This window comes from Rhipicephalus microplus, chromosome 7 (genome assembly GCF_043290135.1).
Source record: "Rhipicephalus microplus isolate Deutch F79 chromosome 7, USDA_Rmic, whole genome shotgun sequence".
NCBI lineage: Eukaryota > Metazoa > Arthropoda > Arachnida > Ixodida > Ixodidae > Rhipicephalus > Rhipicephalus microplus.
This window is the reverse complement of record NC_134706.1, coordinates 146,582,967-146,597,018: the sequence shown is the minus strand read 5'-3', so window position 1 is coordinate 146,597,018 and position 14,052 is coordinate 146,582,967. Positions and strand designations below refer to the sequence as shown.

The following is a 14,052-nucleotide window of genomic DNA, read 5'->3' as shown; positions in this document are numbered from 1 at the left end:
AGTTCTATTCATACTTAGTACTACTAGCAAACATTTATCATTGCAAGCAAAAGCTTGGCATTACTAGCAAAACACTACCAGTTTGAACAATAACTCTGCTATTTGTTTTAGTTATCAATGTGGCGTTCAAGCAACACAGTTTTTGCACTACTTACGTGTCATTTATGAGCAATACGCCTAATAATGCATGCCTGTGGGCATCATAATATCAAACATAGTATATCAATATGAAAAAATATCTAATATTAGGTTCCTATGCTCTTCAATGAAGTGCATCTTTCTAAATCCTACTATTTCTGTAAGTGCCTTGAATGAAAGTTATATAGAAAACTGAGCGCTGACAAGCCCTACGCTACTCTTAGCTATTCTTTCCATTGTCCTATTCTTGCCTGCTTCCGATAGTTGCTGTATATGCCCGCTCAAAGAAAAAAGCAAAGAATGACGGTGTTTCGCCCTTTGAGCATTGCGTTTTCAGCAGTAATGTAGAAATAAAGGGCAGAGTAATGTAGAAAGCACAAAAGTGCCGCCGGCCATCAAGTTCGACTTGAAAGTAATGATTTCAAAAACACTTCCAAACATCTGACACATTGCTGGAAACATCTGCTTGCGAAATATGTTTTATTTACCAGGGTATATCAGGTCGGTGGTGTCAGATCTCGTAAACTCGACACCTACCATAGGTTCATAAAGCCAATTGGCAACTACACTAAACAAAGACGCACGCCTATATTGCTAAAGTTTAGGTAAACCTGTGTGCTGCATTGTGTGCTGAAACAGCGACGACACGCGCATGCTGACAGAGCTTTCACTTGCCTCATTTCAAGCGTTGAACAATGGACTGAATAAAAATAAGTGATATGCAAGCCTGCTCTTACGTACTTGTTTGACCTATGCGCAGAGCCATTTGCTAATTAGCGCCCTAGAAACAAAGGCAGATTATATATATATATATATATATATATATTTATATATATATATATATATATATATATATATATATATATATATATATTTATATATGTACATGTGCACTGCTGAGAATATATTTTGCTGTCTTTGAATGTGGTGAGTAGTACTGTTCTGAGCAGAACACAAAATTGTAACACGGAAACTTTTTTGTTGTTGTCATTGCGTTTCCACCAAGTGCTGATGCCCAGAAATAACCTCCATCATATTAGGCTGTTCCGATAATATTGCATGCCCAACACGTATGTATGCTCGAGTTCATTGTTGTACTAAAGCAACCACCGGCAATAGCACTGGAGTCTTCCGTGTCGAGAGGATCAATTCCGGTGTGCCTTACACGTACAGGTTTGTTATCGCGGATGATCAATGTGCACGCCGGCATCTTGGCAATCTGAGTGCTAAAATATTTTGCGCAAATGATCACGTTTCCTTTTCTCACCGTCCCAACGACGTATGCATATATGGGTAATTCTATATCAAGTGTAGCCGGTCAAATTTCGACCATTACTTATTATGATCAATTGAATATTGTACGTACACACAATTCTCAGAAGTATCTATTTAGGAGCGTATCTTCCAAAAAAACTTTGTTGCCTTCACGATAATAAATCTTTAGCCACTCAAGCGAAACTGTGTCGCGCTAAAAAATATATGTACAGTACAAGCAATTACTACGAAAAATTTGTGCTAATCTCAAGGCGCTCTTTTTTCACAACTATGTAACTTCATTGACTTTTGCTTCAACTTTTTTTATTATTGCCTTGCCTAAAAATTGCAACATGTTGCATGCGCATTTTTCATAAAAGCAAAACTTTTTTTGCTGGTAGCCTAGATGTATTTTCTGTTTTATATTGCCCTATAATAAACGTCTAAAATATTGTAGGACGAATGATGCAAACACTGCAGCATATGCTGACAAATTCGAAAAACATAGCATTTTGACTCATCATTGCCGCCTATTTTTCCTAACGTAGAACTCAAAGTAAATTATAAATTACTGATCGCTGCATCGTACGCTTTTCAAATACGACTTGCAGAAACTTCTAAAATAGCTGTATTTATTTTCAGAGGGAAAACAACTTTTCATCATAACAACCATGGGGTAGTTAAAAGCTTCCTATTGCCTCGTCTTCACTCCAAAGCACGGCAGCACGATGTTCCTGTAGGGGCTTTACGGCAGCCAATTTACATGTCATACTACTGCTTGCCATTTGTTCTAGCAATACTACTGTATATAACGTAAAAACAAAAACACCAGTCCAGAGCGGAACGCACCCCACTGTCACATGAGAGTTGGAAAAGCGGCCTTTCAGAGTCTTTTTAACCCTATTTGGGCAGCTGGTGCAAGTACAGTTGCAGGGTATCACCTACGTCTTAAATCAATGGGTAGTAGGCAGTCATTTACTAAGCCATCCTGCTTCATTCTGCTAAGGAGCGTGATAACGCTGCACACTTGCAAGAAACTTAGTGCAAATTTCTCTGCTGTGGCAGACGACGATGAATAACATTACCAGTTAATTTTGTAATCCTCACTATCCACCAGAGCGGGTCTCAAAACCTCCACGTCCAAGATGGCAGTCACCATTTTACGTTGCAGTTTTCGGAACACTTTTTTGTTATTCTACTCTTGCTATCTTGTCTCTGTTCATTCTGAAACATCAAGCTAACTCCTGGCTCCTCATCGAGTGGTCAGAAATTTGAGAAAAATCCTTGGGGTTAGCCCCGTGTCAACGATGTCTCCGAAGTGGAACTAAAGCCTGTTGGACATGCTGCGATCGCAGCTAAAAAATCGTCCCGGTCGCTTTATTCGCGCTTTCCGCAACCGCAAGTAAGAGCGGTTTTGTTTCTCATGAACTGAAAATGCTTCGCAATTGTTACTATGCGACTGGAGTGACGAAGTCTTGCTATCGTTCTTTGTGACAAACACGAATGTAATGTGATGATCTTTGGATTATGATATCACAAAATTTTCATGAGTGGTAACGAAGGGTACGCGTGTTTCATCATTTAGGAACACTTTCTAACCTAAATTCATTTTCAAATGCACAGCATCGGCCATTACAAAAAAAAACAATCCAATATTGTTCGAAGGCTTCACCGGCCCGGCCTTTTTTCGATCAGTCCCGACAAAAAATCGCTCCCACTCCTCCGATCAGAGCAAAAATTTCTAACAGGTTGGAAGCTCGTCGCGGACCTAGGCTGCGGGAGCGAATTGCCCTTTTAAATGCGAAGCGTTTCTTAGTGAGCTTTGGCAACATTGAGCGTATCTATCTATCTATCTATCTATCTATCTATCTATCTATCTATCTATCTATATATATATCTATCTATCTATCTATCTATCTATCTATATATCTATCTATCTATCTATCTATCTATCTATCTATCTATCTATCTAGCCGCCTACGACTTTTAGCTCTCCTAGCCGCTTCGATAATGCTATCAATACCAAGCTTGGTATGGCAAAACATGACTGAATAAGGAACATATTTGACTAGTCATACATTAAACTGATGACAACCAGGTCATGAATGTCATGATTTAAGTTTCATTGTCCTGCAGCCTGTTCAGTGGTTTCATTCACGTGGCATGTTGTGAAACTGGTATGGTATAACATGATTGCATGTCAAACAAGCGACAGCTCCTAACATGAAAATCATGACATAGATGTCATGTAACAAGATTACTACATGACACGCTCATGACGCACTCGCGGCAGTTTCGCTAGCGTCATAAATACCAAATTAAGTACTACAGTACGTGAATGGATGACGAAGTTATGCGACTAGTGCAAACATAATAATCATGAGATGCGTGTCATGTAACCACATCACTGCATGCCACGCTTATGATGCGCTGGCGCCCGTTTAGCCAGCTTGACTTATACTATATTCGATATTATGGTACATGAATGAATGACAAAGGTATGATACTGGTGCAAACATGATAAATATGACATGCGTGTGATGTAACAAAATGACTACAATCTACGATCATTGTGCGCTCGCTGCCGTTTCGCTAGCTTCACATGTACTAAATTCGGTATTACGTGACGTGAACGAACGATATAGGGAATTGACACATGCAAACTAGATAATCAAGACATGCATGCCACGTAACAAGATGACAACATGCCACACTCATGATGCACTCACGGTGGTTTCACTAGCTTCACATATGCCAAATTTCGTATTGCGTGACGTCAATGGATGGCGAAGGTATGTGACACGTGCAAACATGATAATCATGAGATCCGTGTCCGTCAAGGAAAGAAGGAGGCGCAGTGTTATTTGAGTAACGCATCGGCGCGAATTGCAGCATGTCGCATTTCACGCTGGTTGCCGTCGGACCAAGCCGACGGACGCTGGTCATGCGGGTCGCGACTGACGTCATTCTATAGAGTGCTCCCGTTTTGCTAACGTAGCGTTGCTGTGCCAAGCGTGCGCGGGTGAATGCTACATAGGAGCATATTGGGCCCTTCATGATGCGCTCGTGGCCGTTTTGCTAGCTCCACATATACCGATTTGATGTTACGTGACGTCAATGGATGGCGAAATATATGACTGGTGCAAACATGATAATCCTGACACGCGTGTCATGTAAGAACATGACAACCTACCACGCTCATAGCGCGGTCGCGCCCATTACGCTAGCCCTACATATACTAAATTTGGCAATATGTGACGTGAAAAAATTACGAAAATAAACAACACATCGAAACTCGATAGTTTTGACACGGAAGTCAAGTACGGCATAATTTACCTCCAACCCGTAATGTTTTACCGATAATAAAGTGATATATCAACCTTTCTTATTTGTGCTTCGCATATCACCGATTCACTCTGTACGTGGGATCTGCTAACTTTTTTTCGCTGCGAGCGAATTCGCAGCCTGCGAATCGCTACTTTTTGTGGCATGTGAAACGGCCTTTAGGGCTAGCTTCCAGTAGCAGCGGCGGACGCAAGAGATCACTTGAAGGTCCGTTCGTCTTGCATTCAGCAATGATTCGTCACTTCGGCCTGACAGCATTGTCAACAACCTTCAATGCAGATTCAGTACTAATTGAAATGCACGGCTATGTCGAAGCAACAAATGCCAATACAGACACTTATACGTCGAAGCGTTATCCACCGAGTGCCTCTGGCTGTGGTAAACGCCGAGCAGACGCGTGGCCTTGTGCCTATGCTGCATCGGTTGCTTTGCAGGCTGGTAAACGAAACTGTCTCGCTCCAAGCGAAGAGTTCTTCGTGTTGCGGGCTTCGGAGTCTGTTTAGAGAGTAGCCATTAGGCCCCGTGCTTGCTTCGATGTGGCATCGTTCTCGAACAGCGCACTTCAGCATGCATTAAACTTCTGCCACCAGAGAAGTAAATTTCAAGGCTTTACCATCCACAAATCCATGAGCACTGTCTCAGCCTAGGTGCACTGCCTACAGGATGTGAATCGACTACATGCGCTAAAGGCTGTGGCTCCGCCCGAATACACAACAGTATACGTACAAGCCGATCTGACATCAGGCACTGAAGAACGAAAAGTTCTCGCGTTGCGGGTTTTGGGGTCTGTTCGCAATGTGGCCATTAAGCTCCGTGGTTGCTTCGATGTGCCATCGTTTTCAAATAGCGCACTTTAGCATGCATTAAATTTCTGCCACCACAGAAGTAACCTTCAAGGCTTTGCCATCACCAAATTCATGAGCACTGTATAAGTCTAGGTGCACTGCCTACAGGGTGTAGATCGACTACATGTGCTAAAGCCTGTGGCCCCGTCTGAATACACGACAGTATACGTACAAGCCTATCTTTCATCGGGCACTGACCTTCGGCGCTATGTTATCACTGGCGAGGATATGGGGGAATGTTCAGAGGAGCTGGGGAGGTGTCTAGCTTGTGCCTTGCACCAAGTGGTTGATGCGCGCACAGTGGGAAAAGTACGAACGTGTCAAGTCACTCTGAGGGGTCCCCCGGCTCCTCCGGAGCTGGAATTTTGTTCCTACCGATAATCAGTGGTTGATTGCTTCAGTTGTTTCCGTACTAGACATATTCGCTCCACGTGCTCTTATAAGGCTGATTACAGCATGACAGTGAGAGACACTCCTGCATGTAGGTGTGGATTGTGTAAATCAAAACACCATATTATTACAGACAAGGCTTGTCCACACAAGCAACAAGCCATGAAAGCTAAACGGCAAGCACACCACAAAAACATGACAGCTAACCCAGGTTCCGCTACTGCATTGCTACTACCGATCAGTTTGCACAACTTGAAGAAGAAAAGGAATAAGATGATGATCACCCTGAACTAGGAACCTCCTTTACGCATTCTACTCATTTGACATACTGCGGGGCAGTCAAATAGAAACATTCCAGACACAATGAAGTGGCCTCGCAGGCTTTAAACAGGGAAGTGTACTATGGATACTGTTTTATCTGAGGGGAATAAAGGCTTGGCATTTATGCAAGCAGAAGTACGTCGTCTGACGCAGCATCGTGACGCAGTACGTCAAGGCATCAGCCAACCATCTGACCACGAACTGAGCACACAAGCGTGTGAGCCAGAGCATTCATCTTGTGACCTGTCTCTACCTGCACTTCCCACACCTTATGCCATAACTGCTACAGAACAGCTGCAGGTTTTAGCCAAACTGCAAAGCATATCAGTGGTGTTGGCATATAATCTTTAAAAATGACTTCCCATATGATCAAACAGTCTCTCCTTGGCATTATACACTGGAATTACCGTGGTTTGTTCCCAAACGGTGGTCAGCTTGATAAGCACATACGTATAAAAAATGGTCTGTGTGGGCTTTAAATTTGCAAAAAAAAACAAATTCATTGGTACGTCTCTATTGCTTTAGCGCATATGCTGACCCCTCTATTGTAGAAAAACACTGCGGCGCTTCAGACTGTACCCATGGAAAAGTTGCCGTGTATGTGACCAACAAATTCCCCTAGTCACCCATCTCTCTGACACAATGGTGCAATCGCTGGCAGGGAGCGGTTGCCGTGTTGGTTCGACTCCAATGCAGTGACGTTACTCTGGTATTCTGTTATGTTCGTCCATACAGTGAACAGAGCTCGCACAATAATGTCGGGTGGTTGTCACATCTGCGGTGGACGTACTTTGGTTACCCAATATTAGTGGCGGGCGATTTTAAATCACCACAAATGGCCTGGGCTTATGAACCATCGGGCTCATGTGGTGATCAAATGGTCAAAAGGTGTCGCTTGGCTCTTCGTCTACAAGTCAGTTGATTTGGAGTATCATCGAACAATGGAGCGCGGTTTACGAGAACCCGACTCGGTATCCACTGCATGTTTTCCATCCAGGAAAGATCCTGCTCTATTAGCATCACAGGTTGTGAGATCCTTGTACCCCACACTTTGACAGTGCTCTAGCCTTATTTTCACCACCGTTCTTCATTATGAAACAGGAAGCTGCAGGGCCTGGCCCCAAACATTTTAAAAGGAATCGAGTGACCTTTTACTATGTTTGAGCTGCTGGCGGTGATCGAAAAGCTAAACTTCGGACTGCTCCAAGCAATGGCGGCATCCTATATGAGATGTACAAAAACATGAAAGGACCGGCACTTACGTGGCTCCTGGATACCAATATTCAGATATGAATGTCGGGAGAAGTCCCAGAATCACTGAAACGTGCAGTAGTCGTAGCCATTCCGAAACATGACAAACCCCATAGCAGTCTCGGGAACCTGCGACCAATTATGCTCACCATTAGCTTGCGTACACTTTTGGAGCGAATCGTGGCTACGCGCCTTACATGGTGGCTGCAACACTTCAGGTGGTATTACCCCACCGAGATCAGATTTATATCTCAACCTAAAACCGTTGATGGATTGAAATACCTTGCTTCTGCGATTATTCTAGGTGTCCACTCACTCCAAGTACGAACTTCAATCGCAATGGACATACACCGGGTTCAGTGACATTGTCAGCCACGAAGCAATACTTGAGGTTCTTCAGTGAATTCGCTTGCCTGATCGTGTCCGAGGTTTTTTTAAGTTCCTTTTATTTAGAGCACTCCTACTCCGTCCTAGCTATGGCAACCTTCACACGCAACGTGGAGTTCTGCAGGGGTCAGTTCTTGTGCCAATTTTATTCGACGTTGCACTACTACCTAGACGTAGAAGCGTTCAAACGTTCCCAACTTAAAATTCTTCATGTATGCTGCTGACTGACAGTGTGGTCGACTCACTCTTCTTCGGTCCATCCAGTGCAAGCACTGCAGGAAGCACTCAATCCTTCATTTGCCTGGTGTTTTTCAGTGGTACTCACACTCTGAAAAGATAAGGTTACCTACATGTACATTGATAATAAGTGGTGCCGCGGCAAACTTGACCTAACTTCTGTACGACTTACGCTTGATGGTCATGTCTTCACTGAGACGTCTACAATTCCCTTCTTTGGGGTAGACTTTTCTGCATCTGGATCAGCCTCACAATGAATTTGGTCGCCACGCAGGACTGCCTCCAGCATGATTCATCTTTTTTGACACATCGCTCAGCAAAATAGCCGAGCGCGAGCTAGTATCGTACAGCAGCTGGTATGTTCGGTATTCCGACCTCGGTTAGTGTACCAAGCACAGTTCCAGCACTTCACCCAAGGAAAATAGGTGCAGTTGTAAACTTGCAATCATGAAGTAATGCGTGCGATCACAGGCCTTCCAAGGCTCACTCTGTTTCAGACACTCCAGGCAGAAGCACAGCTCAATATGCTTGAGGAGCTCATTCAACGAATGTGCAAATCATGGATGATAAAGCACAGAATTGTTCCCGCGGCTGCTGCCTTTGCGCATCACATCGAACCTCAAGCTCATTCGCTTGACGACATGCCCCGCCGCGGTTGTCTAGTGGCTAAGGTACTCGGCTGCTGACCCGCAGGTTGCGGGATTGCATCCCGGCTGTGGCGGCTCCATTTCCGATGGAGGCGGAAATGTTGTAGGCCCGTCTGCTCAGATATGAATACACGTTAAAGAACTCCGGGTGGTCGAAATTTCCGGAGCCCTCCACTATGGCGTCTCTCATATTCATATGGTGGTTTTAGGACGTTGAACCCCACAAATCCATCAATCATTCACTTGACAAACCTGCCCTGGCAGCACCACCAGGGAATAATTTTCAAGTGACTGTCAATAAACCTGTTGGATGCATCTTTCGGGAAGTGAGTTGGTCTCGTTATGCCCAGCTGCACTTTTCATTTGAAGAATTTCAGGAACCTGCACTGAAAGCATATGCCGATGTCGGGTTTACACCATTCGTATACTTATAATTCCTTAGTATGCCCTTCTCATTCACATATCGACCAGACTTGCTCTCATATTTTGGAGGTTCCCATTACATCTGTACTGGCACAACTGGTTGCTGTTTCCAATGGTCATGCAGCTCCTCAGCCACTCGTCGACATGCACTTCCCAGCAAGCGTCATCCTCTACAGAGACTTGACGCAAGCTATTTGCTTACTCTATCGCATTGACCATTCTCTGGGTGTAGCAGCGCGATTTCACAGGTGCGCTACACCTTATGCGTGCTCTATTCGAGTGTGCTGGATTCGCAGCTCTAGTGTTCTGACTGGCGCAGTGGTAGATGCCACTTGTCTTCTTGTAATTGTATTGTACCCCTTATTTCCGCTCCTGCTACCACCTTCTGACACTGTGGACGTTCAAAGAGAAAAGTTTCGGCGCACCACGTGAGCTCTTATACCTCAGCATAGTCATGACCTCACGGGTGGACCTACTCGTCAAGAGGAGGTATCGCTCCGAAGGGTTCACGTGAGTGTAGCTGTGACACCTTCAGTCTGTGCGAAATGGGGCACCACCAACACAACCTCAAGCTCCCCACTTTGCCCAGCTCCGGTGTGGAAAGCAGACCTTAACCAGAATTTTTAGACGTGCCCGGGCATCAAGCGGCTCCTCGGCGACATCTGCGATGTGGAAAACTCCTTCACACAAGGCCGCCTGACCTGCCGGAATGAATTTACGGTCTGAACCACAGGTTCCTCATCAACTTTTTGGAGAAAATGAAGCTCGATAATTTTAATAAATATTTGCTAATGCCGTAGGGCAAAAGTGTGCTAAAGAATCCACCAGAGCAAGTATGTATCACAGTTTTAAGGTGAACAAGTTGGAGCTTTTGTAATGGGTTGGAGCAATCAACAACCCACCTGTTGTGAAATTCTCATTGTGTGACATCTGGTTCTTCAATTGCTGTTGTCAAATGATTTATTATTTTTATTAACGGTATTCCTTTAATTGACGACATCAAGTTTGCCTAAGGCCAGTTTGCAAAGCTGTCTAAATCGCCGGCGTGGCTCAGTGATAGTACACTGGGCTGGAACGCAGGGCACCCGGCTTCGAAATTCATTATGTCCTTGGTGTATTCTGATTACCGAGTTCGTATTTTATTTCGCGCTATAGTATTTACAGACACAAGCGGCGGCAACGGTGGCAAGGGACAGTTAGAGCGCAGCATGTTACCCGTGTTGTGGTCTCATAACAAGCTTTCTATCGGAAAGGGGGCATTGGGGCTCATTTTTTGGAGCGCCATCTTTTCCCTTTTATCGTCCAAGGGCAGGTTATAATAAACTGCTTCTTAGTACCCCCAACAGGCAGAATTGTTATGCTGTCAATTTTCTCGGCTTCATTGAGGGGCTCTCCACCTTGCAAGTGGCGGACGTCAGGTGGCACTATACGCATACTGGATAGAAAATCAGGCCCCATGACTGGTTTTTTGAGCAAGTTTTTTTTTACGTCAGACGAGAATAGGAAGATTCTCTGGAATTACTAACGGCTACAGTAGGTTTTAGAACACAGAGACACGTGCCTTGGGCTTTTCGGGTACTTCTGCAAAAGGCGGGCTGTACACGGTAGGTGCTCGCGTTGGTGCGAAAGTAATCATGGTTTTTGGTGATGTCCTGAAATTAGAGGTTCCTGGGGAGGTACCCTGTTTTGTCTTGTCTCTGACGTGTGACCGTCTGGCAGGAGCAGTGGGGTAATCTTTCCGTGGTAAGCTGCAGCGCGCAAGTAGGAGCCTCGAGGTATTGCCCCCCCAAAAATCGATCCTCGGGAACGGCGAGGTTGCAAAGTAAGGTGGCACTGACACTGTAGTGGTCCGTCCAAAGGCAGCTATCATCCTGGTGCTTTATTTTGCCCAGGACTGCTACCTCACACCTTCATAGCTGCGCAACGCCATGACACCATTTAAAATGCGGTCTATGGCCACGCACTATATCTGCTTGTCATCTAGGCCTCGCGTGCTCCGAGAACAATGTGGTTGCGGCCAAGTTGTCATCGTAGTCTTTGAGTCAGTTGAACTACAGTGCTGCCAAGGCTGCCGTAGACGGTGATAGAGCAGTCGAAACTCAAGAGAATGATGACATCACATAGCAGACTTGGTATGAAAGCTTTGTGAGAGTATACCGGATCTTTCTGTAGATCTCTGGTGAGGTCTGTTCGCGTACGTGCGCAGCGGTTGCGTTTAATGAGGCATCGATCAAGTATAAGGCTCAGAAGGCCACAGGATTCAGCACAGATGTCGATGTTGTCAAAGCATTCACCAAAAAGTGGTGACGCACAGTGGTATGAGGAAGCTCCACGACACTGATGGGCGATCCGCATGAAAATTCAAAGCTGCCATTTGCGGAGGACAAAGCGACCATATTAATCGTCGTGATAGAGGGCTTACCCAAGGACGCGAGCACGGCGTCCTCTCAGAAAACGGACTTTATGAGACGCCTGGCCAATGGAAACGTCAATGGCATTCCTAGGCAAGAAGAACCCATGTGTTGCGTCGTCAAATGGCATCGCAGTGTCAATAAGTTAGGTTGTCTTTATTGAACTGTTTACTATACACAAGCACAAACTCGCCTAACTTTTTTCACTGCTCAGGTTGCATGACCAAGGAGGCCTGGATGCCATATATAGACAGTGTTTGAAGTGCCAACCGTTCGACAGCTGCAGTGGAGGCGTGTACGCCGTCCTTAGGCGACAGGAGCCCGTGCACACGTTGTCGCGAAGTAGTTCGACGATTACGTCGAAAAAGAGGGACACATCGACGCAAGCAGCATAGGACTCAGTGCCGTCTTTGTGGAAAGGACTATCATTTATGTTTGCCCACAATTATCGATTACGCTAGCCCTCTAGGTAAATACCAATCGAGGTTGTCAGCGATAGAAGACATCACTGACTCGGCCAGCTGGACTTCTGCAGCTGACTGAGCCACCTCACAAGCCGTTTCAGAAAATCAGCAGAGAGCAACCGTGGACGCTTTTGAGGTGGTTTTGGAGAAGAAATGAATCGTCGTAGGGACTAATATCATACTCGTTAAGCCAAAGCAAAAGCCCTATCTATAGCAGTGCCGTGGACGAAGCAAAGTTATTCGTAGAAAACGTCACCCTGTAGCAGGGCGTCCAGAGGCCATCATTATTGACTGAAGTGCGGCCTTTACGGTGGACCTAACTCAGGCGATTTTGAGGTACAGTCAAACCTGTCACAGCCTGACCACCACCTTCCAACCTCAGACCAATGGCCTTATCGAGCGTTTAAAAAGACGATCACCGTTATGAATGTCGCAGTTATGCAAGAAGTGCGCCTCAAGCAATTTTGTGCGCGTTGACGAACCTAATTATTGTACTTTTTGCTTCATTATTGTACTTCCTTCATCATTCCCCTTGTTTATTGTACTTTCTTGTTGTTCTCGTTTCTGCAAGCGTTTTTTTTTTTCGTGCCATGTTTCAAGCACCGGAGTAATACTGTTTCAGAGGGAGGCATTGCCACAACACGCGTGTTATTTTGGTGTACTTTGAAGAGACTGTGAGTCTTGCTGCGGATGCTTCTCGAACGCCTCAGCGTTCGAGAAACCTCAAGCTTGTAGTAGATGGTTCGTCAAGGTAGCGCACAGGCCGCGAATACTAAGTATTGTCACAGAGCTTGCGCGACTACCAGTAATCTGCTGGTGCGCCCCAACGATGACCAGTTCATGAACTACCGACGCTCCGTTCGCCGCTATCAGTGCTATCCTGTATTGCTGAGGTCTTACCTCCAGTTTCTCGGCCACAAGTGCGGCTAAACAACTAGTTTCCTCTTTGACACACCGACTGCTGCCTTCGCCTATGTTACGACCGCGTGAGAATATTGCAGTTGATGCTTGTGTAACTCGTATACAGCACCTGTGTCCTACAAAGCACCGGTTCGCAGCGACGTATTTTGTAATGGGCATGGTGTTGTGTGCTATAGACGGCCACAGCTTTTTTTCGGCACTGAAAGGAAAGCTACAGAGGTGCAGCTTCCGCACATGTAGCACTACGCGAAGTCTTTCTTTTTGACACGCGTCTTTTAACGCTGTGGAAGGTAATGAGGGCGCACCATCAGCGTTTCATGTAGACGCAGGTGCACGTAAAAAGGCGCGACTATCTCGCGCATTCAAAAAACGCGAAGTCACAAGAGAGAGAAAAAGAGTGAGATGCAACTTTATTTAAAAAAAGCAACGTCCGGCGAGTTATTCAGGATCTGGGCAGATATCCCCGTCTAGGTATCGGCCACGCGCCCATGAGCTCGGGCGGGGTTCTTCGAGGGCATCGCTGAGCAGAGCACGCTCCCAGCGCTTTCGGTTCGAGGCTGCGTCTTCTTCTCGAGCCCCACCTGTGCGACTCTTCCATAGCATTAGTTCCAGAATTTCCCTGGCCTCGCAAAATTTGCAGCGCGACGCATAAACTCTGGCTAAAATAGATTCATGATCACCGGGTTTGGAAACGTCCTGGTCTCAGCTGCCTTTTGACCACCTGCCTTTTGTTCAGTTTTTGTTGTGGTGGCGGAAATTTTCACCTTGCCAGTCTGTTATGCTGGGTAATATCTTTAAAACTGGTGAGGCGATCCTCCCACTCCCATCCCTCACCCTACGCCACAGCTGAGGCAGTGTTTGTGATGGTGGCGGCTCGCTCCGTGAGCCCTCGAGCCATCCCGTGCGCCGCCTCGTTGCCGGTGAGCGAGGAAGTGTGGGAGGGTGCCCATAATACGTAAATATCTCAATTTTAAATTTTGCCCACAAGTAAACTCCGTAACATCTCGGGAGAGAAACA

The 14,052-nt window shown here is 45.6% G+C and overlaps 1 protein-coding gene across 1 annotated transcript in view; it reads left to right on the top strand.

Moving 5' to 3' along the window:
• The first annotated feature begins 1,003 nt into the window (after nt 1-1,003).
• Nucleotides 1,004-14,052, top strand: part of LOC119179914 (uncharacterized) — a 45,157-nt gene continuing 32,108 nt past the window's right edge. The window contains exon 1 of the mRNA XM_075868327.1: nt 1,004-1,065. The gene's annotated coding sequence lies outside the window, so the exon portion shown is untranslated. The remainder of the gene's footprint in view (nt 1,066-14,052) is intronic.